At 37.5% G+C, this 27747-nt stretch overlaps 2 protein-coding genes and 1 long non-coding RNA gene across 2 annotated transcripts in view; 1 reads left to right on the top strand and 2 right to left on the bottom strand.

The window, feature by feature from the left end:
* The window catches only part of LOC135416638 (uncharacterized), a 414600-nt gene that overhangs the window by 89297 nt on the left and 297556 nt on the right, over positions 1–27747 (bottom strand).
* ANO3 (anoctamin 3) overlaps positions 1–27747 on the top strand; it is a 157380-nt gene that overhangs the window by 9750 nt on the left and 119883 nt on the right. The gene's annotated exons all lie outside the window — the stretch shown is intronic.
* Positions 1–27747, bottom strand: part of LOC135415349 (uncharacterized) — a 39136-nt gene that overhangs the window by 6561 nt on the left and 4828 nt on the right. The window lies entirely within an intron of this gene.

Below are 27747 nucleotides of genomic sequence, written 5' to 3' on the forward strand. Positions count from 1 at the left end.
ACCATAAGCATAAAACTTGTCTGAATCACATAGTGAAACTCTTGTGAGAAGTCATTTGGAGGGAGCATGGAGTTCTACAAAGACAATTCCAATGCTTTTCCTTCCTTGGAGAGAGCTTTTGTTGTCTTAAAGTGGTCGTTAATACCTGAAGTACGAGTATGATTATGAGTTCAATCTTTCTGTTAAAAAAAAAAAACAACTGTAAAGCAACTTCAGATACTAGAAAGGAACAGATCAAAGAAGTTTGAAAGAAAGATTTTTTACTTTATGGGTCTTTTATGGAAATGCAAATTGTTCTGTGAGGGGTAATGCTGGCAGATTACTCTGCAGAAATGAATTTGTAACTAACAGCTTGGAGTGAAAAAAACATTCAGCTGTTTCTCCTGAAACGATGAGGGGGAGAACCAAGGAACCTCTTGGATGTGCCAAGACTGTGGCAGCGTGGTGATTTGAGATCTTGTTAAAACCTGGAACAACCCTCGGTGCACGTATGCATACGTTGACTTCTTGGAGAACAGATTGGGAAGGCAACCCTCTGGCACTGTCAGCGCTCTTTTGTTCGCTGCCACGCGTACGATGTGCTAGCGAAATAAAGGGATGGGTGCCATCCAGAATTGGGATGTGTAAGGGCAAGCAAGACATAATCACATGCCCCAATGTTCCCTTTTGGCTTTTGTGAAGATATTTGAGAGTAATGGATATAGAAAGCAGGTTAATGTTATAAATATGAAGCCACCACACATCCCAAGTTGACTTGTTAGTTTTGTTCTGTCCTCCAAAAATAGTTCTGATGACATTGTCACAAGTTTAACAGTTTCTCACAGGGCAGCAGGGCAAAAGTTTTCTCTTATTCATCCTTTTTTTCCTGAAGTAGGAAAAAAAATCCTGAATATGGATTTTGAACACATGAAAGAACATGCCATCTTGTTAGTTAATTAATAAAGATTATGCAGGCTTGTTCTGCAACATCAGCTTTCATTCATAAAGCATTGGGATTTTTTATAATGAGTTAGAGCAGACACTTGCTGTCAGACTACCTGAGGAGAGCTCTGACCAGAAGTTTCCTTTGATTACAAGTACAATTGATATTAGGAAATACGATCCCAATGTTTAAAAATTTGAAATAACTGTCATGAATCTGATACAAGGCTCCAAAGTTTTTAAGGACTTTACATCCAGTAGTATATTTTCCATACAAAGCAACTACTGGCAACCAACTCCTTTCCTCTGTTCTCTAGCAAACCTCCCAGTGTCCAAATTGGCTCCAACAGTGCTTTTGTTGTTTCATTCCTCACACTGAGGATGATGATCCGATGTGAACAAAAGCTACTATGAAGAGCTCTCTTAAGAAATCCAAACAGGTTTTGGAACAACTCTTTGTAACTAATTAAGGGACTGAGTGTTTAGAGCCAACCTGATCATTTTGTTCCCAAAAGTGGGATCCTACTATTCTCTCATATTTTCCCCGTTATTGAAATATTAATTGTATTTTGAGACTTTTTTTTAACCTTTGTTGACTATTCCTTCCTGAAGCTATAATTACAACAAACCCAAACAAACAAAAAGCACAAACAAACCCCCCAAAGCCAGATCTTATGCAGAATCACACAGTATGTAATTATCAGGTCATAGCCTTTTTGGATATATAAATAATATAAATATGGGTACTCACACGAGGTGTCAAAAAGTATAAATTATCAAGAAATTCTGAAGGTGGATTTTAACTTGGCTATGTTCTTGCAGCGTTATGCTTAGGCTAAAATCTGATATCAGTGTTTCAATGCGTGCAGCTACAATTAAACACCAAAGGGTGTAGCAGGAAGATTTGTGAGCTTAGACATCTTAAGAAGTTTGACCACTTATTTGGTGAAAGTTTTGTTTCCATAGAACAAATAGCGAAAATTCCTTTAGTCACAGAATATGGATATTTCAGAATTCAAGTTGCCAAAAAAAACCCCAGTATAAATAAACCCCTCTGCTCTGTTAGAAAAACAATGGTTCAAAGGGTTTTTGGGGGAGAGAACTGGTTAACAATTACCACTAACAATGACTTTCACCTGCAGTGCTTAATTGAATTTTTGTGGTTCTTGATCCTTTCTTCACTGTAAATGCCTTTGCAATTCTAGTCTAGAAAAAGGATGAGGCTTTGCAAACTACCTGTTAACATAGTAGCATTTTGTAATTACTTTACCAGCCATTTTCAGATTTAACATACAGCTGTAGTTTTTATTTAAATAAGAAATCTTGATATAAATCACCTCTAAACGTTGCATTTTAGAGCTTACCTTAAATTTTATCGTATTTAATGGCACTTTTACAGCGAATAGTGTGGACTTTGGATTTTTTCATCTTTGCATCTGTGTTGAATGAGGAGCGTTTTTCAGTATCACAGTATCAGGATCCTGAATGTACAATGTGGTAATGCTGCAGTGTATGTTAACAAACCTGTCAAAAAAACCCCTAGAAATTCAATACCACAGCAAAACAAAGGTTCTCTTTACTGCACATAATTCACTCATACTGTAGAAACTGCACACAAAGAATAGAATTAGTGACTAAGATGTGACATGATACTTGTTAATTTTTACTACTTCCGAACTGTGTAATGTATTTATTAAGCTTGGGCACAAGTTGTTACTTACAGGAAAATCATCAGACTCGACTGTTGATGTAAGAGCATCAACAGATTAAACATATGAGGAGAGTTTTAAAATCATATTTATTGAGAAAGCTATTTTTCATAGCGTCTGATTTGACATAGAGCATAATAATTTACATGATATATGTTAAAAACTGCTACATTAGAAGGCTTTGTCATTCCAGAACTAACTTTGCTATTGAAAACCACTGGGGAACCAGATGTAAGATGTAAAAGCTGACAATTGGGTTTGGAGCTGTCTTCGTTAAAAATAGGTGAAAGCTGGAGGATTTATTGTTTCTACAACAATACCCTGGAATGCCTGGAGCTCTGTGTGAGCACAGTTTTCCTTCTACATAGCATACAGAATGAAGGCTGCTGTGATAGTATTGGGTTTTCTGCATTTTCATGTTACTCAGAAACCATCGGAAGATGGAACCACAGCTTCTTTAATGATAATTAAATTTGTCACAGCCTTCAAACAGAAGAGCTCTCACAGAAACTGTGGGGCTTTGTGCTGGCTCGGGCCAGGAAACAACTGGGCCTTAAGTTTTGACTTCCTTGTTTACTTTTCATCTTTTCCCATGTGGCCTCTTTCATGCTGTTTCTGGGCTACCAGTGAGCTCTACGTTTGATACCATTTTCGCATTTGTGACAGGAAGAACACGACTGTGGAGGCACTGCATTCAGTTTGCAACTCTCTGTCAACATTTGTAGTTGTGAAATTACTTTTATATCACCTTGATGTCTTCAAGGTTTTCTTCTTGTACGTGTAGGTGCTGTTATATCACAAGTTGCTTTCTCACTGCGTGTTCTTTTGCACGATTTTACTACCTAAAAACTAAATAGGCAGAGTAATCAGTAGTGTTTGGGATGGTGTACAAACCTAGGATTGTTTGCACAATTTCTGCTAATCAAATTAACAGAGTAACCAGTAGTGAGACTGGGGCTTTTGTTATTTTCTTAACACAGAAATAACAGTCTTACAGTTGCACTACAGATGAATTTATAGAGGTGGTCTCTGAGTTGTTTAAAAATAAGACTTGGAGCAAAAGTTAACTTTTTAATATTTTCTTTTTTTTTCCTCTTTTTTTTTTTTTTTAATTGTTGTGGTTTAACCTCTGCTGTGAACTAAGTACCATGCAACCATTTGCTCACCCCCTGCAGCAGTGGGATGGGGGAGAGAATCTGAAGGGTCAACTGAGAAAATCTGTGGGTTGAGGTAAAGGCAGTTTAGTAGGAAAAGCAAAAAAAAGGAATTCATTCCCCAGTTCCCATGATTGGGCAGGTGCTCAGCCATCCCCAGGAAAGCAGGGCTCCATCACATGTAACCACTGCTTGTGAAGACAAATGCCATGACCCCCAATGTCCCCCTGTTCTATGTTCCAAGCATTACATCATATGATCTGGGATATCCCTTGGGTCACCTGGGGTCAGTTGTCCCAGTTGTGTCCCTTCCCAGCTCCTCATATGCCCCCAGCCTACTCGCTGGTTGGGGCAGAGGGAGGAGCAGAAATGTCCTTTACACTGTGTGAGCACAGCTCAGCAACACTGAAAACATCTCTGTCTTATCAACCCTGTTTTCAGAACAAACCCAAACCACAGCCCCATAGTAAGCACTACACTTATAAAACTGGTGAATTTACTCAGGCAGAATGCAGAATTTCCCCCTGACTGAATCTGGCAGCAAAATGTGGACTTCTTAGGACAAAAGCTGGAGAGTGGTGAAAAAGTCACCGTCTGTTGATGGTGAGGAAGCCCATCTTCAACACTGAAAATAAGATTCAACAGTCTCCGTAAAGAAATGAACCTATGATGTGCATGTCACTGACTGATAGACTCTGGAATCAACCATTAAAAATAAATCAGCATTATGTCACTTAGCTGAGGAAATATGTTCCTATAATTTTTTTTTTTTTTTTTAGGTTTTGGAAGCCCTCTTTGATTTACTTTACCAGAAGTGACTGTGCTAATATGATGGTTCTGAGACCTTCAGCCTCTGTTCTTATCATGCAATCTTTCTACAGAATGTAAAAATGATCAATAGGCACAGTTGCGTGGCTAATTTCTTTTCATCTCCATCAATAACTTTTCCAACTTCCTTTCTACTTAATTAACATGATGGAAGATTTGTACCTGGATATATGACAGTACAGATCAGTAAGCACTGGGTAAAATGTGCTTTGCCATTTTTATTTCCATGTTTGCAGTATCAGTGATTCATTTCTTTGTATGAGTGTTGTTGCAAGAAACAAAAGCTCGGCCTTTGCTTCCTTGAAATTTTGGAACAGTGAGTTTCATATTCAGCCTATCTGTAGGACAAACAGAGAAGGCTGAGTTTGGACTATGTGATGTCCAAGCCAAGTAGAGTCCAAGAGGGTACCTGGTACCCCGACTCAGAGAGAGACTACAAATTTTTGTATTAAATGGTGATTAGTGATCCCTGCTGTTCAGTACCTTCTTTGGAATCCTTTGGCTTTCTTCATTTATTGAAGTGTAAAGGGCTGCTTCTAGTTTGGGATGGTTCTTTCTTTCTTCTTTTTCCTTTTTTTTGTGACTTAAACTGAGCTTAGAGAAAGCTTGAGGAATCTGTCTTCACCAAAGACATGCAGTAACTTGAAACTTTTTAAAAGGCTTTCTTCTACTTATTATTCTTGCCCTCGATGTTCATATTCCAACTCCTCTGTTGCGATTCTCATCTTTCTTAGTGAGAATTTGAAATAGAGAAATGGTGGGACTGATAGTTCAATACATCATCTTTAACACAAAGAATGAAAAGAAACACATTCTTCAAAGGGTAAATATATTTTCTGGCAAAAAAACCTTTTTGGATAAATTCTATATTTCTACTTCAGTTGCGTATAAGCTTAGTATAGCATTGTCAGTAATAGACAAGTTCTCTGAATATATACAAATACGGTTTGTTTGCTACTTTGTTTGAACTTATTTAATCTGCCTGACCCAGAGCAATCATCCATGAGGCTCATTTTAATATGCAGCCTAAATTATCATAGAATGGCTTGGGTTGGAAGAGTCCTTAAAGATCATGTTGTTCCGATCTCCCTGCCATGAGCAGGTTCCACTAGACCACTAGATAATTAATCCAAACCCCACCCAGTCTGGCCTTGAACACTTCCAGGGATGGGGCATCCACAACTTCTCTGGGCAACTTGTTCCGATGCCTTACCATCCTCACAGTACAGAATTTCTTCCTAATATCTAACTTAAATCTCCCCTCTTTTGGTTTAAACCCTTCACCCCATGTCCTCTCACTGTCACAGATTACAGTGGCTTGAAATGTCTGACTGATTCAATATGTAACTGATCTGGTGTTTTGGGAAGTAAGACAACAAGGTAGACCCACCTCTTCTGATGTACCTTTTCTCTGTCCCACATTACTTTTCTGTGTTCTCTCTCTAGAATAACAATAATTTTGTGCAGAAAACTTTGTCCAATTTATTAACAGATTCCATGTCATGAGTTTTTGTTTTTCAATAAGATTTTCTGGAAGAAAGTCAGAATATGGTTCTATATTTGAGTCTAATCTAAATGGGCCTTTCTTCACAACAAAATAGGATTTTTTTCTTTCTTTTGACTAAAAAATCACCTGGTTCTAGACTTACCATGATAATTTCAGGCTATACTTCTGTTATTCCTTGACTAAATGGCAATTCAAGCCAGTGTTAAACTCAGCTGTGGTTGATGGGCACATGGCAAAAGACAGTCTTCTCTGCAATGCTTTACTTGGCTGAAATTTGTCTGGGATCAAGCAGACTGTTTTCTAAAAGGACAAAGAAGTGCTTTATTAAGTCATCTCTTTATTGCAGTAATTGGTTTCCTGGTTCATGTGAAATGATTTTAAAATGTGATCTTTTGCCTTTTATGCTTTCCTTTTGTCTTTTGAATGTTGTTTTAGTGACAAGAATGGTATGTTAGGATGCCTAGTCATCAAGATGACTCACTTCTATTGTTCAGAACAAGTTTCAATTTTAAAACTTGGCCTTTTAAAAAAAAAAAAAAATTTTTTGCAGTGTACAGTTCTGTAACTTTTAATATTCTGTTTGCTGTATGAAAATAAATTTCATTTTTCTGTGCAACAACCTTCCTAAACAAAAGCTATAATTTTAAAAATATCCTTGCAGCTGAATTAAACAAGTAGTGTCATGAAGCAATACGAAGATATTTTCAAAATTTTAGAAGGTATTTGAAAACTTTTTGTAGTGCATGATTGATTTTATTGACTGAAAGCCAGATTGTCTTTGGAAATATTTTGGGTGTCAAAAAAGCACTTTTCACTATTTTTGATAGCACAAGCCTTTTTTTCATTCCAGTGAGGCACAAGGCAGCTGAAATTTATTCTTTTGCACCTATGCCTTTAAATTCTGTATTTGCTTCCCAGTTTGAATTATCACGATTTATTTCTAGTTGCTGCTTCTTTTTTTATAATTTTATAATAGTGTTCTCCTTTTGAAAGAAGAGTTAGGTTGAAGGCTGGTACTTTAATTGACTACCTTGAGGCTGTTATTTTGACTTTCTCTCTTTTGTTGCTTTGGAAACATGAAAGTGGCCTAAGAAGGGATGGAAAGAGTTCAGAAGGCTGACTGATACCTCAGCTACTGCATGACTGATGTGAAGTTTTTTTACTCTCCCTGCTCTAGTCCCTATCCCAGAAGAGACCTTGAGCAGATGTCAGCAGCCTTTGGCTATTTTCAGGTCTCTGGAGTCAATGTGACAGTAGCCTGAAGAAAAAAATGGTGGAACTAGTTAAAAAAGTGTCTTCCTCATGTTCTTCCTGGCCCAGATGCCAGAATGGAATAAATAAGAATTGTTCTTGCTAGAGTGTAGTTGAACTTTGTTTGATAGATGTCGTATTTCAAAGCCTGTCAACGGTTGATAAAATGCTGTCTCTGCCTTTCAAATAAACAGAAACTCTGCTCTGTTTAGTTCTCCAAGGGAAGAATTGAATACAATTAACAGTTTATGCATTATGTAAACCCCATGCTAACCTTTTAAACCTAAGGCTTGCAGTCTTTAAACTGTTTAGAAAATTTCTCAATAAAATTATCTGCTTTCTTTCACAGCATGTAGAGATAATTTTCTGAAGGGCTCTCTTCTTATTTTTGCCCACTTGAAGCCTGAGCTCACCAAACCGACCTCTGCTGTGGCTGCAAACACACAGGACCTCCCCTGTTGCTCAGAGCCACTGTCCCAGTGGCACTTAGTGCTCCAACAGCACTGTGTCCCAAGGACAAAGTCCTCTGCGGGGCTGGAAGTTCCTTTCTGGGGAGGCACTCTACTTCTTGGGGGGCACAAGGCTTAGGGGAAAAATGTGGTTTGCCACAAACAACGCCCAAATGAATTCAAACCCCTCGATGGGTTTTGGAGGAGACTTAACACACGTGTTAAGTCTCTGCAAGAGGGAGTGACTGATGGTGGGAGTGGAAAGCCCTAAAGAAATTCCCTGCCATCTGCTGTTGTTGATAGTTTGCTGCCACAATGACTTGCAGATTCCTGTAGGTGCTGCCTTTGAGAATAGCTGTAAAGATTTGTCTCTGTCGTTATCACCGAAAGTTGTAAATGTATTTGGGAGGAAGGGTGTAACAATAATCTGACAAAGATCATTTATGTGCAGGGGAAAAAAAAAATCAAGATCTACTTCAAAGCAACCTGTAGCTGTTCTCTATGAACAATTACAGCTTTGACAGTTATCTGCTGACAACCTTTGGTATGTAGGACTGGTTACCACTGTTTGCCAAATGAGATTGCATGAACTTCAATTTATAATTATTGCAATTTCAGCCAGTGCCATTCTGAGTTAACAAAAAAGTCTATAATGTCTCTGGCTAATTCAAACATAACTGTTTATGGTGTGGGGCAACTAAGGGTAAGAGATTGGGTTTCATAAACCGGAGTGCACGTGCATGTTTGGTTGTGTGAGCCTTTATGAATGATTTTACTAATTAATCAAAAATTAAACGAAGGTCTCTGATTCAGATGGAAAACATATTTTCAAACTCCAATTTTGTGGTCAGTTGCTGTTTCATACCTAGCCTTTTTTCTCAGGGGAATTCCAAACTCCGATTAACATGTCAATAAAGTCAGAATTACTTCAAAAATTCGGTTGTTTCATTACTACTGACAGCAGGCTCAAAATGCTCATTATTGCAGAACAGATATATGGCATGGAATAGTTAATGCAACTAGTACCAAGCCTATCTGACAAATGCCAAGTGCCAAGTTCAGTAGCAAACAATTTTTAATCGTCTCACCGTGGCACATAATTTATGCTGCAGATGTGTTTTCCTCAAGGAGAGGTAAAATGTGTGGTACAGATTCACCAAACTAAAGGTTCAAATTATAAAACTAAATTATACCTTTAAGTTAAATTATGCCTCTGATTAAATTGCACCTTTACCAAAAGTAATATACCTCTGTGATGTATGAATTGTAGTTGTTGAGGTCAGATTACTCTGCTTGTGTAGATGGCAGTGAAATACTTTTAAAGAAACCAATTAAATTCTGAGGAAACAAATCTATCCAGGGTACTAAAACAGGTGTTTTAACTTCAACACAGACACCAATATTGTCATACTGGATAAGATCTTTCTCAAAAAAAAAAAAAAAATTAGAATATCCAAAGGACACAGAGTTGACTTGTGAATGTTCAGGTCAATAAAAGTAATGTGATTTTTTTTTTTTTTTTTAGTTGTGGAAATGCATAGTTAGTATTTTCATGACACTCATAGTCAAAAGTAGTTATGCACAGTTTTTCTACAGAATCAAATAGTTAATTCTAGGCAGTATTTCTTTTAGTAATGGATAAACCGTGGCATCTTATGGAATCTGAGTGCTTGGATTCTATGTGCAGCAGTATTAGTGGTGATTGAAACATTTTGTGAAGTCTTTGGGTTAATCTGTTCAGTTATGTGTGTCATCAACTGTACCACATAAGATGATTGGAATGTGACAGGAATATTTCCTTAAATTTTTAGAGTCTTTCTGGTCAAAATTTCTGTTCCCTCCTCTGAACTGACTTTATGGAACAGAGATAGGGATTCATTTTTAAACAAATCAAACTCCACAAACGAAAAAAAAGCATCAAACCCCAAAATTCCTTAACATGCAGCTCTTGGTATGTTCTAGTCTTTTATGACCACTGTGTTCACATAGCTGTGCTATCTCCTTATTACTATTTTTAGGTGAACTTTTGGAGTCTTGGATAGAAAGTCAACTATTTTGAAACATCAACTCAGATGATCCAGAGATATGTAGGGAAAATGGTACAATATGTCCTCCCATAATAATCTGCTGGTATTTCTGATAAAACAGGTTTAGAGAAAATTAAATAAACTTTATGGGAGCTTAAACAGAGCTATTGCAAATAGGACTGTAAAAAACCCTTTAGTGATTTTAATTGAGCCTGGAAGCAAGGAAGCCTCTCAACTTGTTATTTCCTCTTAAGAGTATGATGATCTCAGGATAATGTCACTAGAACTATTCCCATTTCTTTACAATCCCCTATAAGGGAAACAAAGGAAAACTAAGACCAATAGTATTTTGTAAGCTATCCAGGCTTGAAAATCATTCCAAATGTTTTTCAATTCAGCAAAGCATTCCTTTCATCTACTCAGTGACAATTAGAATTTAAAGTTGTGTATTTTATTTGAAAACCATCTAAGAAATGTCTGAAAATGTTCTAAGCAATGGTAGAAATTGGATATATTTTTCTGGTTACCAGCTACCCTAGTGTTCTGCCTGCTTCATGCTACTCTCTAATTTAGCATCTCAAATATTTCAGGTGCATTTACTGCAAAAAGGAGCAGAAATGACACTGTAAAATCCTGTGTGGTACGATTTATTTTGGTATATTTTTTTAGGTGATGTGCAAAAATACAATACCTCTTTAAGCAATTGCTTTGGAATGAAGACACACATAAACCAGGTAGATTTTCTCAGATAAGGAGTAGTAATACATGGCATCCTTCATTCAAGCATAATGTGCCTGAAGCATCTCAAAGAATATTAGAAATGTTGGGCAAACTGAGCCTTGCACTGTGCATGGATAATAGTGCTTAACCTAATACAGACTTAGGATTTTGCATAGCATCACAGAATAAGATGATGAGAGTGATGATGGTGATGAGGATGATGATGACAAGGACAACTCTACTTTTTTGATTGCTCAATTCATTTGGGTCCTATACTAGCAATATTAACAAGTCTGTACAATTAATGAAAGCTCAGCGTTCATTCATCTGGCATGATAAGTCTTTGATGGCCTTTATAGAGAAGAACAATTCTGCTGTATCCTGTTAAAAATTCTGGGCCTGATTTTTCAACATGAAGGGTTTGCTTTTATCATTTAATGCTTTGCAGTGTCCTGTCCTTTTGGATTTTTTAGATTGCTGACTCAAACTTCACTGCTGTTACATTTCAGATGCCCAAATGAAGGTATTGTGTTCAAGAGAAATGGAGATAAGCTCCAGAAACCTTTAATGCACATAGAAATACCGTAGAAATTATTGAGAATACTTCCAAGACATTGCAAAGCTACCAGGTAGAAAAATCAAGCTGTTTTCTTTTCCCACTATTCAACTGAAGCACGTATGTTAAAGCAAGCTTTCTCACTAACTTAGACAAAATCTTAATATAAAGAAACACCCTATTAGCAAAAATGTAATTGATGCAGACTAGGTACTTCCATAGCAAATGGTCTCTTCCAAAGTTCTGGTCTCATTTTGTGCTGTACCATGTGGTGGGCTGCATACCATCTAATGGCTTTTTAAAGCTAAAGATGTATTTAAAACAAGCAAAATCAAATCTTGATGTCCATAAATACTCATGTCTGTCCTGGAACGCATGAGGGCATACATTAATTTTAGCATTATTGTTCTATATCTTCAGTAAACTTACACATTCTGCCTCCTGAAAATGAGAGACATAGGGCTGTGGTAAGGGGGGCACATCCAGGGCTCTTCCTTTGTGTTTATTAAATTCTGAGTTTGAATGTATGACCCCTTGGGGCTGGGTGTTTCTTATGTAATATCTTGAATTTCATCGTATTCACATCCTAATCTGTTGCCATAAGGTACTGCTTCAGATCACTTAATTTTCTTTTTGCTTAACAAATTCCAATTCTCTTGTCCACGGTGATGCAGGCTCACTGTCAGGGAAAGTCAGCCTTATTCCCAACACCACTGAATGGAAATACCTACATGACAGGTGGCTGCAAGCCTCATTTCTATGATGAATAGTCATGTGTTCCTAGGCTAATTTTTCATTTATATTAAGTTCTCAATTTTTTTTTTTTAAAGAGAACCATGCCTGTTCCTGTGCTTAAACACTGATGTATATATGTGTGTATATATATATATGACTGTTAGTGTCCTCTCTCTAATCTGGCTAGCAATATGAGGATTATATATTACACTAATTTAAGTCATTAAAGATTTGAAATAGGGATTAATGACTCGATTTTTCAGTGCTTGCTGGGTCTTCTGGTTATTTGAGTAACCCATATGCTGTTGCTGATAGAGGTAAATTTTCAGAAGAAAATTTAGCAAGACTTTGTGAGACTGGAATAAATTTCTGAGAATTGGTAAGCACTGATGCAAGAAGGTTGCACGAGCTTGTTGAACTGTAGGTGTGTTGATGGCACATTATGAAAAGAGGGCTTATGGTCTAACAGTTACATCAGGGAATTGGGGTTCCTTGGTTCCCTTTTCAACTGTTCTACAGTCCTGCTTGGGCAGCTTTGAGTAAATCAGGTGAGCTTTTTAAAGCTTAGTTTACTCATTCATAAATTGCTCTAATACCCATGGTGTAAGGATACTGTACGTCTCCTGCTATTGACGTTAAAAATTTAATCTCTACATACTTGTATATTGCTGCTATTGTTATCAGTGTGTTCAAAAATGAAAGGGAATTGAATGATAAAAATGGACAATTGGTATAAGAACACAAAATGTAATTACAACTGCAGATATGGTGAATGAAGTATGTACTAACTGCCAGTGGTGCAGAATTGAAGGTCCAAATCAAGAGAAATTACTGGCCTATCTAGAAAAAATACAATTTATAGCTATTAATTATACTTTTCTTGGCACCAGTAAAACCGATGCTGAACTTACAATGTTTGAAAGTTTATTATAATTCTATATATGTTAATTCATCTCAAGGTCTATGGCAGAATTCATTGTCATGAAACATTTGGCCTTTATGGTTGAAACGAAATGCTAGTGACACTGCTTGAAGCTGCTCAGCAAAAGTTACACTACTTCAAAACCTAGCAAGCAATACAGAGTAGTTCTGCTTATGCAAATATATTTTCTTTTGGCATTTTTATGGTATTGCATGGGGGTTTTTTTGTGTTCTCCAATTTAATACATCAGTATGGATCTTACAAGGGCACTAATGTTATGGCATGACACATCCATAGGACTTGTCATTTTGTGATGCTGGTGGGTATCACTGAAGTGAGCAACAGCCCAGTCACAGCAGAAGCACCTTCTTCCTCCTCTTTCTCTCCCATTCCCTGTGCTTGGTTTCCCCTTCAGCACACAGTATGCACCAGCCTTCACATGCATTGGTCTCTTTGAGCTGCTTCAACTTGCAAATCCTGCAGATCACCCTCCTTTCTTTTTTTCCCCTGTTAATTTAAGTTTTGGTTACGTTAGTTATCTGATGCAGCCCGGGGAAGAATTTGATGGATGCCAGAGTGAGAGCAAGGGAGTGGGCAGGAGCGTGTGGCTGGAGGAGGGGAGAGCAAGTTTGGTGAGGTGCAGAGGCAAAATGCTTTTGTGACCATCTGGAATGACTTACTGCTGCCAGAACTGTATATAGCTTGTTCTCTTCCAATTGGCAGCTTCTCAGTGTGTGAGAGATGTCAGTGTTGACAGATTTTGGAGTCTCTCTCTTCAGGTTTGCAAAGACTGTTTTTCCTACTCTCTTTCATTTTGCCTTCATTATTTGCTTTTTTGTTTCTTTCTAGTGTGACCATTAAGTAATCTGATGAGGCACATATAACAAAGCTTATTTAATAACTGCTTGTTTATATACGAAGGCACTCCTCCTCCCACTTGCTTCATACCATCCATAATCTCTGGAAGGAACCCTGTGGTACATCATTTCAAGTGGGTGGTCAGCCTGTGTTTATTGGAGCACTTCCAGATTTGCCTGTGGAAGCTGGAATGTCTGCAGTGTGGGCTCTGTTGTTCTCCACTTTTTAGAGACTTGTGGACCACTGCATGATAAAATATGAAACATATTCACAACTATTGACGTGAACAATGACTATGTTCCTTGACTTTTCCTACTCTATTGGATTTAAAGCTATTTTCGCTTCATAAGAATTCTCTACATAAATAGCAGACAAGGTAATTGTTTGGGCACTTGGCTATACTTGTCAACATTTACTGTCCCTTTTCATAAACATGGATTAATCAAGTGTGTTCTCAAGGAGCTGCAGGATCTGAAAGACACAACAGGAGGGGATGGAAGTTTCCTCATAGAAATGTGAGCTCATATGAAAAAGTAATTGTTTTTATAGGATTGTCCTTAAAAAAAGAATTATTGCAATACACTGGTTTATGGGACAAACTGTAAAGGAGTAGTTGGCCACATTTTTCTGTTTACCTTTTATCTCTTTTAGACTTTAACAGCATTTCAAAATAGGTTTTATTGTTACTCTTGTACAAGCCAACAGTGAGTCCAGCACCACATTAATCCAGTTTTGTTGTAAGCTGAAACCAGTAGTATGTAAAAGTCTCTTACATAGCACTTCTTCGTATCTCAGGTCACATTAAAAGTATTTTCACCCTGATAGCCTGAAAGAAGCAGAAGGAGTCGTTATCCTTCTGTGCTTTGGTTATTATCAAAATGCTCACCATCACTCAACTTTTATTGTCAATACATCCAAGCACAGAGATTAAGGATTTCATTAACTTACACTCTGCTGCTGACTCTGCACTGTCTATGGCTCAGTCTAGGATGTAGGAAAAGTGCTGGTGACATCTATTTGGTTTGCTCTTCTCTTTCTTACAAACTCCCACATTTGCTCTGTGTGAGTGGGAAAGTTGACGTTTTATGCTCTTCCTGCTGAATCAGATTGAACACTTTAATTGAGGGGAACATTCATTGTCCTTGCAGAATTTTTGATCAAGCAATTCATAAAGATGCTCACTCCTTCAACCTTTAGGGGCTTTTGCAGCATTATAAAAGATTTGAGAAGTCTAGGAAGTGAGTAAAGACATCAACTTGGTCACCACTAAAATGGTTTCCTACTTCTGGTTTTCATTTTTAAAATATGTAAGGTTTAGATATGTTTCCCAATGAAAAGATCATAGTTGGAAGGGACCTTAAAGACCATCTAGTTCCAAGCCCCCTGCCATGGGCAGGGACACCTGGGGATGGGGCATCCACAACTTCTCTGGGCAGTGTCTCACCACCGTTACAGGAAAGAATGTCTTCCCAATATCTAATCTACCTGTCCTCTCAGTTTGAAGCCATTCCCCATTGTCCTGTCACTACGTGCTCTTGTCAACAATCCCTCTCCTGATCTCTTGTAGCCCCTTTAGGTACTGGAAGGCTGCTATAAGATCTCCCTGGAGCCTTCTCTTCTCTGGACTGAACAACCCCAACTCCCTCAGCCCGTCTTCATAGGAGAGGTGATCTAGCTCTCAATTCATCTTCATGATTGTCCTCTGGACTTGCTCCAGCAAGTCCATGTCCATCTTATGTTGGGGGCCCAGAGCTGGACACAGTACTCCATGTGGAGTCTCACAGGAGTGGAGTAGAAGGCGAGAATCACCTCCCTTGACCTGCTAATATTTTTCTTTCTACAGGAGGTATATTTTTTCTGTATCAGTATTTATTCAAATGTAAAACTACTCATTTAAATAGTATTAGTATTTTCCATTCAGCCCTAGTGATTTACTAGTTCACAGCAGTTTATTGCAATGACTGAAACTCTCAGGAATGGTGAGAGGATGTAACAGTTGCTGAACCTCCACTTTTCTGACAGGATGCTTAAAGCAAGTTTTAACCAAGCCATATCAATGCCTGTAGCATGATTAGTTCAACTCACACTGGCAAACTCAGTGTTACCCTTCTGATACCTGAGAAGAGATGGTGCCAGTGAGCAATTTTAAACATGTGCTGACATTAAATCCTTGCATTTAGGTTGTTTTCACTCAGATTACATGAAACTCTTCTCTATCACATTCAAATACATTCACTAAAAACATTATTGTGCACACTTGGAGTCTGAGGACTGTGGACTGGCAGGGCCCTGAGGAAGTTGCTGGCCCAAGCTGATGCTGCCAGTGGGGCTGCCTGCTAAAACAGGCCTGGCATGTCCTGAAGTCTCCCAGTTTTGAGAGCCCCTTCGGACAGCCTATGCCACCACCTGACTGTCCTCATGGGGAAAATGTTTTTCTTTACACTCAATCTAAGGCTCTCTCATTTGAAACTTGTGTTTTGTCCTGCTTCCATGCACCTTCACAAAGAGCCTGACTCAGTTTTGCAGTAACCTTCTCATAGGTGCCCAGGGCTGCTCTTGGGTGTCTCCAAAATCACCTCTTCTCCAGGCTGAGCAAGCCCAGATCTCCCGAGGCCCAGCACACGGGGCATGTTGTCCAGCCATCTGATGTGCTGGTCCCATAAAATTGCTGCAACCAGTGTTTTGTTTAGTAAAATTTTCCTGTGTTTCACCTGCTTTGTGGTGTTTGTGCAATGTTTTTGCTGTTCAGCAGAACAGCTGAATAGCAAAATAGCACAATAGCAAAAAACTACTTGGATTACCTAATGGACTACCTCAAACTGCTTCAGCTTCCAAGGTGATAGACTGTGCCCACACATATTATGCAATTCCTGTGGAAAAAAATATCTTTGTGTGGTTTTAGGGCACACACTTGGCTTAAATACTGAAAATGTAGGAAGCTTTGTGTGGTATCCCAAAACATATTATCCTGTTTATCCCTTATGGTATTCCAGAGTGACAATTTTTAAAAAAACTTCTATTACCAAATTTCATATCCTAAATTACTTCAAAGCAGACTCGGAGATGGAAAGTTTGAGTTTTTACTGTAAAATCTGCATGAATATTTTTCCCGGATTTTTTCTTAATTTTATATAAAATCTGAAAAGTTATAGCAGTGATTTTGTACTTTGCTTTGCCGTCTGAACAGATTAGGGACAATATCTAGGTCTTCATTAGAAGTATATTAAAGAAAGTGAGAGCCAGCCTGGCTGCATTTACCATAGCATAACTGTTGATTTAACCAAAAGTTATTGTTAGAAATCAGATTAACTGCTTTCTTAAACTTAGTCTTAAAATTATTGTACAAGTATTGCTTGACCAGCTGCACAGCTGTACAGTGGTCAAACATTTGGATGGCTTAGATTTTGTGTTGGATGACTCCAACCATTCTCATCATTTGACTGTATTTGTATTTGTATTTGTGTTATTATTTATTGCCAAGAACAAAACAGAAAACCGAAGTAATAATCATGTATATATTGAAATGAAAGAACATGTAAACCAGCTAAATTTTGCCAGTGTTTCAAGTGCATGCTCTTTGATGAAAAAATAGGTCAGCATAAATATATTACCAAATGTACATTTGTAATGAAGAAATGCTTATATCCTTATTAAAAAGTAGCTATCAGTTTGAAGCTACATGAGGTTTTATTGTCTAAATATAATTTTTTAAGGGAGTATATATATATGCTTTAGATGCTGAGATGGTAAATGTTTATTGCCCTGAGAATTTTGGTTGTTGAACTGTCCTTTATTTCTTTAATTCGCATAATTTGTTAGAACCTCCCATGTCCTTTTAAAGCAAATTAATTTTCTGGGGAATATTGCTCTTGCTTTGAACTGTCCAAATCAAACATGTGACTTCAGATAAAAAAGCTAAAGTCTGCCAGAAAAGAAACCAATAGATCTCCATCTTTATGGTACAATCAATATATGCACGGGTTGAGGTGGGTTGGAAATAAAGGAAGGTGAGATGGGTTGAGTTGGAGGTCTTTAAGGTCCCTTCCAACCCAAGTTACTCTGATTCTCTGACTCTATAGTACTTGTTACCCAAGGTGTAACACAAACAAAATAGCTGTGCAAAAATCTCACTGAAGTTGTGCTTGGTAAGACTGGGGAACAAGTACTGCTCTTATGTATCTTCCTATTACATTTTGCAGACAGCGTTTGAAAATCCATGGAATAGCTGAAATATGAATTCATTGGAAATCGGATTATTTGATTATGTAGATGTTTGTGAATATTTAAAAATAATTGGAGACATGACGTTAAAAAAAAAATCCATCAGGAACAAATAAATACATAATCCCATAACGTACGGTATTTCTGTGAATCCGTATGAGATTTCTTTGTCAAATCTAGGACACTATGCCATGGCAAACCTCTGTGGCTATAAAATCTGTCTTCTGGCTAAGGCAGTGTACAAATGAAATGACAGAAAAGGGGGAGGAGGGGCTTGGCTCTGAATCATGGAGGAAAAAAACTAGAAACTATCCAGTGAAATAGCAAGATCCTTGTAAACTTTCATGGCATCCCATGGATACTTGAGTAACTCTGTCGTTTGGGTTTGGTCTGTTGTTTGGCTCGGTTTGTTTGTTTTTCCCCCATTTGATTTGCTTAGTAAAGTAGCTGGATAAAGACCACAGTATTAATTCAAGCTGTTAAACTGTACCAAAACAAATGCTGAGGTCCCCCTACGCGTTCCCTTTCCTAGCTGTAAATAAACCCGGAGCTCCCCCTAGTGAGAGCTCAAAATACAATTTTTTTTCTCTCGTTAGGAAGTTTTGAAGTGAAATCAAACATTCCACTAGTCCGTGAACAAAAATAAATGAATACAATTGTATAATTAATTTAAATAACTTAGGAGGTGGAAAAATGTTGGGAAGATTTCCTCTGAAGTTCCCTCTTTCTTACCTCACAGAATGCTGAAACTGGTTTTCAGACACCGTTTCTCACTGGTTCTTTTTTCTCTGACTGTTTTCATTGACTATTTATAAATGAGTTCTGTAGTCGAGGTTCAGCTTGGGAATCACAAGCAATTGCTTTTTACTCTTCTGAAGTGCAGCATCTCAATGATTTGAGCCCGTACACTTACAAGATGTGTTTTCTCATGAGTTTTCCTTGATTTCCTGCTCCTAGTCATTAGCGTGTGAAATGCCTTTCCTGTGATATTTTGGTGATTTCAGCAGGAATGTTAACAACTGTGAGGATGAAGACTCGTCAAGAAGTCTTTCAATTAGGTTAATTTTGGCTTTGTTTTGAGAAATGAGGGGAAGAGAAGGCTCAGATCACCAGCTGATATAAATAAACTTTATTTTAGGCCCAAATTTAATCTGTCCTATGTCACTTAGAGGGAAGCAATATCCGATATGCCTATATCTGGTCTTATTTTTTTTTTTTTTTGACCCTGACAATGCCCAGAGAGCCCCCAAAAATGAGACACTCACTATAACAGGAAAGACTTGTAAATTTGGTATGAGAAATTGCCAGTGCTCAAAAATCCTCGTGAGCTAAATATAACCTAGGTAAGACCTAGGGGAAAAGAAAGCAGTATGATACAGTTTGATAGGGAAAGGAGTTTGGTAGCATTTCCATAAAGATGGGCCTGCTCTGTGTCACCCTGAGCTTCCTGGCCTTCCTTAGCACTTGGGTACGAAGCTCTGGCAGTGTGTGTGAAGGTGTACTGGAACACAGCAGACTGAGCTTTTCTGCCTCAGAACAGATGAACTGAGGTGTTTATTGACTGCGTCTGACTTAGGTGTGTCTCTCTGGTAATAGGCATTCTTCAGTTTTTATAATGCCAACAATTTGAAGCCCTGGCTTAAGGTTAAGTCCAGACAAGCTTATTTCTAGCTGTCCTGGTTGTAGGCTTTGATCATGCTGGCATTCATTAAGCATGCCTCTCCTGCTCAAAAACCTCAGTTCAGGCTTTGTTAGAAAAGTTCAGAATTTGACTGCAGCTAGTAAATGCTACTAACAACACCAAATCTGCATAAGCAAACACCCTCCAGAGTTCACTTTTACAATGAAATCCTGAAAAAGTTTGGATTGACTGAGTACGTGCCAGGTGAAGTGCTTAAAGGAGGCAGGAGTTATCATGAAGAGGTTCTGCTTGTTTGTGTTTCTTTTCTGTAAGATTTTTTTAAAAAAATAATCTGTCCCTAGTTAGCTTCACGAAGCTAGTCTTCATTGATTGTGGTATTAACTGTGATGCTTTCAAAGAGTCATTGCAACTTGAATTGATCTTATAGGACTAACTATTATGTCACATCTCTTCTGCAGGATGAGCAGAGCAGCTCAACCATGCTGATCTTTGATCCCAGAGTATCTTTATGTCAGAGAAATGGAAATACAATTGCCAGTAGCTGCTTTTGGTAGATATGTTGCAGTACCAGATTCTTTGCTTTATGGAACTTTTGTTTGGATATCTGCAGGAAGACTTTGGCACTCCTTTGTTCCCTGCATGGTCAGGAGAGATATCTGACTGAATCAACCTTCAGTTTGTGATGTTTTATAGATTCCTTTTTTGTCATTTTTCTTAGTCTTCATATACTATTGGAACAACATCTGTGAAATTGATGGTTTTATGACGTCTTCCTTAGGAAGCATATAGCATTTATAACAAAATTTGGATTTATATTCTCTGCCTTAAGTTAATTTTTAAGGATGTTTCCTGCATGAGAGTTTGAGATTCAATCTTTTTTAGTGGGCATTTCCCAAATTCTGTTAGTAAAGAATGCTATGAAGACACTGGTGCAGCCTGGGGAACTAAACAATTGTATTGGGAATAGTTGTCATGACCTTATCCTGCAGATTTCTTTCCAAAGGTCCCTCTGAGGACCCTTTCGATAAGATAGTGACATTTGAATTTTTGTATTTTTGACTACTATTTTGGTGTTCAGTCCAAAGAATCTACAGGAATTGTACCTCTTTAATTTATTCAATAAAGAATAAATAAAGCCATGTTATTGAAAGAGAAAAATTTAGTGAAATTTTGGGGAAAAGATCCTCTGCAGTTGTCTTTCATGCTATGATGCTATTTCATGGATAATGGAACAATAGTGTTACTTATGGAGGTAAAAATATGACAGAAAGGTTTAAATGTAGTTTTGCAAGCTATTTTTAATACATCTAAAATGATACAATGTCATTCAATAGACATCTGCACAAAAAGAACTTTCTGGCTAATTTCCCAAGGGAATGACCTTTGGACTACTTTAGGCAAAATGGGTCAGTTTACCTAACACTGAAAAAAGAATTAGGAAATACACCGAGGAGATGTTTCTGTCTTACATATACAAGTGATGCTTTTACACATTTTATGACAATGGAGTTAATCTTTAGACTCCTGAGAAGCCCAATGAAAATGATTGAAATTAAGACTTTTTTTCTCTGTATGGTTCCATGAGGTAAAATATTGTTGTTACAGAGCCAAATAGCCTGCTAACCAGAGGCAGCAATTTTAGCCATGGTAATGCAAAACCATGAAGAGGATGTGATGCTTTTTATTAGCACCAGTGAGTGTAGAACCATTAACTTCATTTCATGTTTTTATCTGCTGCTGTAAATTTTGTGACAGAAAGCAGCTCTAAAACTTGCCTTGTGTGCTTATTGTGCTTATTGGCTAAACAATTCAGAGGTTAGTAAAATTATGACAAGTGTGCAATCAGAAAGGGATGCATATAGAGTAGAGAAGAACATTTGTCTTTAAGCACAATTGAGCTTGTACATAATGAAAAATAAAAATGTGGTTCTGTTTCCAATTGATAAAGCAAGGCGATCGTATAAGTTGATAGGGTTGAAGTGATGGTAAAAAAGACAAAAAGAAAAAGAGCAGATTGAAGAGCCATTCACTCCCCCTGAAGGCAGAGTCACAATTTTCCATCTAGAGGATAGAAGAGCACTAGAAATCCCTTGGCCTTGTGGCAAGAAAACTCTCAAAGAGTAATAACTCTGCTGTTCAAGCCAGTCTTGTTCATTCCCAACAATGACTGGCTTGAGTAAGCCAGTTTTAAATCATACACTGTTACCTTGAAATTCGTTCTGAAATAACCATTATATTCTCATTTTACTGAAATAGTTCTTTTTCTAATAAAATCCTGTTTCACATTTTCATATCAGTAGTTTACATATGGAGAATAGATTCAGCTGTTTGGGTGTCTACCTTTAGATTTAAGTTGTAATTGTGATAATGGGTATTATCAATCTCTTTAAGTTTCAACGCTTCTAAAAATACTCAAATCTACATATGGGAAGATTTTCTGAAAATTACAGAAAGTCACTGAAAGTGTAACATAGCCAGATCAAGAATGGAACACATGAGAGTAAGCATCATTTTTCTGATCTTTAACAACATTGCTTTTGACCATATCACCTTGGGCACATGCTCAAAGCTCTGCAGATTTACACATACCAGATAAATCTGTATGGCTGAAAAGAATCTCATGACATTAGCATGTCATAATTTCTTACTGTACTTAGTGCCACAGGCTTTCTGGTTTGCCAGGACACCAGATAGAATTATTTAAATTTGATGGTCTTTATACTGACACTGCAGAAATGATTTCCTGTTTATTTTACTTATAGGGGAATGTGCCAGTTATAAAGGAAACAAAATTTCATCCGTTGGAGATTTATTTTTTTGCTCTAATAAAGTATGCTAAGGTGGCATAAGGCTGATAGCAGGTTTTATCATCAATGAGCTGTGCACACACACATGTACATATCTATGTAGTCCTAAAAAATATCCACTGGTGATACCTGGGGGTTAGTCAGTGTTCTTTCTGACTGTTCACACTGACAGCACATAAACTATGGTATTGATTTGTCTTGAAGTAAATTATTGCAAAATATCTCTGAAAGACTCCTATTTGAAACCCCTTTTCAAATAATGTTGTACAGGAGAAATCTTTTGGGAAAAGTTAAAAAAAAAACCTCTTAAGTGCTTTCCATGTGCATGTCTGCATTTGTTACAGAGAGCCATCCTCTTCTTTTCCTTTGAGCTGATTTTCCAGTGGTATTAATCCGTGGAGTGAGTTAGTTCCCACCCCATGATTACAAGACTGGGGCTTTTGTTTCTCCTTTTTTGAATAGTTTCAGGTAGTCAAGAGTAGGGGAACCAAGGGGGGGGGGGGAATCCCTGTAGAGGATTTTTTGTACTTTGATACAGCTTTAGAAGTTTCTTGAAAAGGAAATACTTCAAGGTGGTTAAATTTTGTGAGTTCCTAATAGATACTGAATTGGTTTTGTATTTCCCAACACTGTGTTCATCCAATTAAAGAATAAAGATCCAGTGTTGGGGAGCAGCTACAGAAATGTCCATTTTAGAATGTGTAAAAAATAGGATGGGCAGAAACCAAAAGAGACAATTTAAATGATAAATTATACTTCACATTTATCTTAAATTATCATAAACTTATCATTTATATGCATAGGTTCTATAAATTTAATTACTCTTTAAGGATTTAGAGATGGTGCGTTGGCACACCAGAACATATAGGGAAAAGAAATCTCTGGAATTGCTACATTTTAAAAGAATTCTCTGTTAATTCTGGATGAGGGAACCTGTATCAGAAGATATCTGTGCTGTCATAAAAACTAAATATTTAATTTTGGAAACTGGAAAGTAGAGTTAGATCTTATATTACCTTTAGGAACCGCATAGGAGTTTGATTAAATGACAGAGAAAACTTGTAAGGGAAAAGGGGGGTATACTCCACTACCTACATATTCACACAATTAGTTTTTAGACCCCTAACACCCTTTTCTTTCTCCTTACTGTTCATCAATCTTTACGATGAAATAAAAGGAAGACAAATCTTTATTACTGGACAATGCAAATTCAGCTCTAGAGAAGATCAGGCCTAAGAACATGATTCCAGTTTCCTACTAACAGTCTTTCGCTAATTAAATTGTACATAATTCCTTTTTTCTATTAGGTCTGACAAGGTTTTTTCTCTAGATACTGGCATTTAGATGCTCAAGTAGTTACATATAATCTCAGTGTTAACGTTGTCCCTACTCCAGTTTTTTTCTTATTGTCCTCCTTTGACGAAGAGTTTATGAAACAATTTATGAAAAGTCCCTTTTCTTTTTTTATTGCTCTAATCTTTCAAAAGAGCTTAAACTTAATGTCCTCTTCCCAAGGGAAGGGGCTGTTTACCAACAGCTTTGTTTCAAAGTGTCAGATTACACCATGTTTTCCAATTATTCAAAATATTAAGCAGATGATAAGTCTATAAAAACAACTTACCTGTGTTTCATTTATATGTATATATCACTTTCCAATCTATTTTCCTAAGTATTTAGCTTCTTCTTCATGCTTTTTAATATTTAATGCCCTATAGTTTCCTTCTTTTTCTCTTTCACCTTTGTAAACTACAGCCTGTGTATTTGGAATCTGCCTCAATTCCTTAGACTTACAGGATGTAAGGGGCTTGCACCTGCCAGCAAGTGTGTAATCAACTTTTGCTTGTAACAATGGATGATATTCACATAGTGTAACTTTATTTTGCTCTCCAAATGTGTTTTTCTTTTGGTAGATGCTTACAGGAGAAATGGTGTTGGAGAGACGCCACTGAGAAATGTGGGAGCTGCCATAGCTGCCTGTGATACCAGGAGTGCTAGGCCTCATAGAGCAGAGAGAATCCCAAATTCCAGGTGTCTCCTATCTACCAGACGTTTCCTTTTTCTCTTACATAAGCTGTTCTAGCAGCCACTGGTTTGTATAAATTATTCAGTGTTTATTGCAGCAAAAATTTTCACCCAGCTGAAATAACAAGACATCAGATACCTTCTCCTGTGGTCAAATGTATATTTAATTGGTGTGAAATGGGCTTGGGGAGAGCAGAGACTTGAATTATTACTTTCTAAAAGAACCTTCGCCGTGATACTTGTGGATGTTTGGCGCTGATAGATGCTGCTCCATTAATAACCAGGGAAAAGGGAAGGAAAACCTAGGACTGAATGCCCATGTGTGGGGAGGGCACAGACAGATGGGTCCAAGGCCAGGAAGGCTTAGAAATTAAATGTTTGAGGCTTTTGAAAATTCCAATATCCTTAATAGCTTGTTTCTCCTTTACTCCACTGCTTGTTAAAACAGGGCCCTGTTGATTCCTTGAGGACAAAACTCATGGATCGTGACAGCATGCAGTTTTTAAGTTGTTCCATGCAATTACTGGATTATTTTCATCACTCTGTCACTCTTAGTTGTGATTTCTGGTTTCAGCAGCTCCTGTTTCAGGAAAAAAAAAAAAAAAAGGTGGAGTAGCTCCTACCACCAACTGCCTTCTGCCAGCAATGGTCTGCTTCCAGCCCACCTAGCAACGGGAAAATCTGTGTCCATGTTATTGTCATGTTGCCTCTGTGGCACCTGTGTAGCTCTCCTTCCAGGCCTGTAAGGGAGGCTACATGGATATACTTCATGGGCTACTTCAAGTCCTGTCTCTCACCTTTTCTGAGAATAAATCCATTTCTGTGCATAAAACACTCTAGGTGCCAAGCTGATAGAGCTGCACGAGCGCAGAGCTAGTTTGAGAGGAAGAACAGTATCTGTGAGCTGTTCTCTGAGCAGGCTAATTTTTTTATCCCTCATGCTTGAGTGTGTTTACGCTGAAAGAAGTACCCCATGGCACAAGTAACTCAGATGAATAATTAACTGATTCATCTGAAATAAATGTAAGGCTCTCCAGGCAGTTGCAGCATGCTTCTTCTTCCTGATGCCTTTCCCAAAATGTGCATCTCAGACAAAGCATCAGCTTAAAACCAACGAGTGCTTCAGATTCAAACAGACAACTGTTGCAGGGAGATATCAAGTCAGCATTTTCCTCCCACCATACCTGAGCATTGTTTTGCACTTTTTATTTCTCTGGTACTGATAGAAGTTCAACCATCCAAGTGACATTGCTTGTTTACTTCAGGTTCTCATCTGCTACTCTGTTCTGTGAACAGAGGCTCCTTTTTGCAGCATAAACCCTTTCCCCATTGCGTCTCCTTTCCTGCAGAACAATTCATCAGCACCAAGAGGAATTGGTGTATATTATTACCATTTTCCCTGCCACATGTCACCAGGGTGGTCTTCATATTTAAATCCAGGGAAGGGGTCCAGATACACAATGTTTGTAGCAATAGGGATTATTGTCTTTATTTGTGTACATTCCTAACAGGACAGGCATTTTACAGAGAGTATGCTGGGATTATTCTTTGGGAGTGGGGGGAAGAAAAAAAAAGGGATGCCAGAGCGTTATAACTTTTAAAGGAGTTATAACTTTTAAAATCTCAACTTTAACTCTATGTAACCATTCTTGACAATGCTAGCTGTAAAGCTAGATTAGTTCTCTTAGGCTTATTCAGTTTTTGCAGCATTTTACTCAGAACATACTGTATATTGGGTTTAAATAAATTTTTTTTTTTACTTTTCCTTTGAATTTTTCCACGAGCCATCAGCAAACAGGAAATGGATTTCTAATCTGTCTTTGCTCTAAATTTCACTTTTACTTGATTTCTCATACGATCAACTTCTACATTTCTTGGAAGGGGATTATCTTGCAACTTCCTAAGCTTAAAGCATCAGCTGATCTTTGACAGGGTACATTTCCTCTGCTTCTCGCCCTCCATACAACAGATATATGATTTGTTCTTGCTGTTGCTTATTGCCAAGAAATTCTACTTTATTATTTTCCTGTCCTCTGAAAAGCGGATGTCCTCAGAATAAATAAATGTCTGATCACCATTAATATTTTTAATGAATATTTATTTTCAGATTACTTTTCTTTTGCTGCTGTGATAGATTTAGTTGTGTTTTTTCCTTACCTCCTTACCTGAGGAGACTAGCCCTAAATGTGAAAACTGTAATATCAAAGTACCATAATCTTTAATATATTCAATGTTTCACTGGACAATGAACACTCAGTTTTATTTACTTTATTCCTAAGTAGATCTGTTTAGGTATTTAATAACCAATTCCTATTCAGTGGAAAATAACCTGCCACTATTTACATTGGCCAGTGGATGTCAGTGTTACTGTGCAAATATAACTAAAAATAGCCACAGATAACTTTGAATAATGGTATCAATGAATTAAAGCTAAAAGAAAAAAAGCCTCTTGTTTCTTAATAAGCCATTGTTGATGTGAATTGTTACAGCTGGGGATCAGAAAAAAATATAAGCAATTAACCTATTCCACCTGTTGGTTGGGATGGGGTTAATTCCTCTGGCTGCTAAATATAAGGGGGAGACAGGCTGTGGCTGAGGGAGTAGCTCTGTCAGCCTTCTCCTTATAGCTCCATCATTATGATGTGACTGGAAGCATTTTTGTCATATGCATCTACTCATGTGATGGGAAACATCTTTTATTCAGAAGCTACATTTACAGTTCAAAAATATGCATTGGATGCTATTATAAACTATTCCATAAATACTGGGCAATGAGTTCTTTTGTTAGGCTGCAGTGTACTAAAAAGTAGAATCAACATGGAGTACCAGGCTCACATAATTCCTTGACGTATTTTTGGCTGCCTTTTGTCAATAAACTCCTAATCACAAAATTTATTCATTGTTCACTGCCATTACAACACCAATTAATGGAGGAAAAGTGCCAGTAAAACCTCAACTCTGGACATGAGGAGAGCAGACTGCTCAGGGAATTAATAAGTAAGATGCCCTGGGAAAATGTTTTTGCGAGTGCTGGGGTCAATCAGTGCTGGTATTGCAGAGTTGGATAAGAATAATCTTTCTTGCTGTTTGTTTCAGATAAAATGTGAAATAAGAAAACTGAAAAGTGTAGTAGAAAAGAAAAAATATGACAATGTAGAAGTTTGGCTACCTGGAAAATTTGTATAGGCATGTAAATTGGATGCTGCTATTATAATTCTGGTTTTCCCTCTTTGCCTGTTTCTTGACATTAATGCTTTCCTTATAGTCTCTTTGCATTACTATCAAAGGGTTTTTTAGCAACAGACATTTCACTTCTGTATAGGTCTGTTCCAAGGATTCCAGTGTACAGCAGGCACAAGAATGAGGAACTCCTTAGAGTTCTAGTTTGGCGTTTGACCCAAATATTTTACAACAGAAT

Source organism: Pseudopipra pipra, chromosome 6 (genome assembly GCF_036250125.1).
Source record: "Pseudopipra pipra isolate bDixPip1 chromosome 6, bDixPip1.hap1, whole genome shotgun sequence".
Taxonomy (NCBI): Eukaryota; Metazoa; Chordata; class Aves; order Passeriformes; family Pipridae; genus Pseudopipra; species Pseudopipra pipra.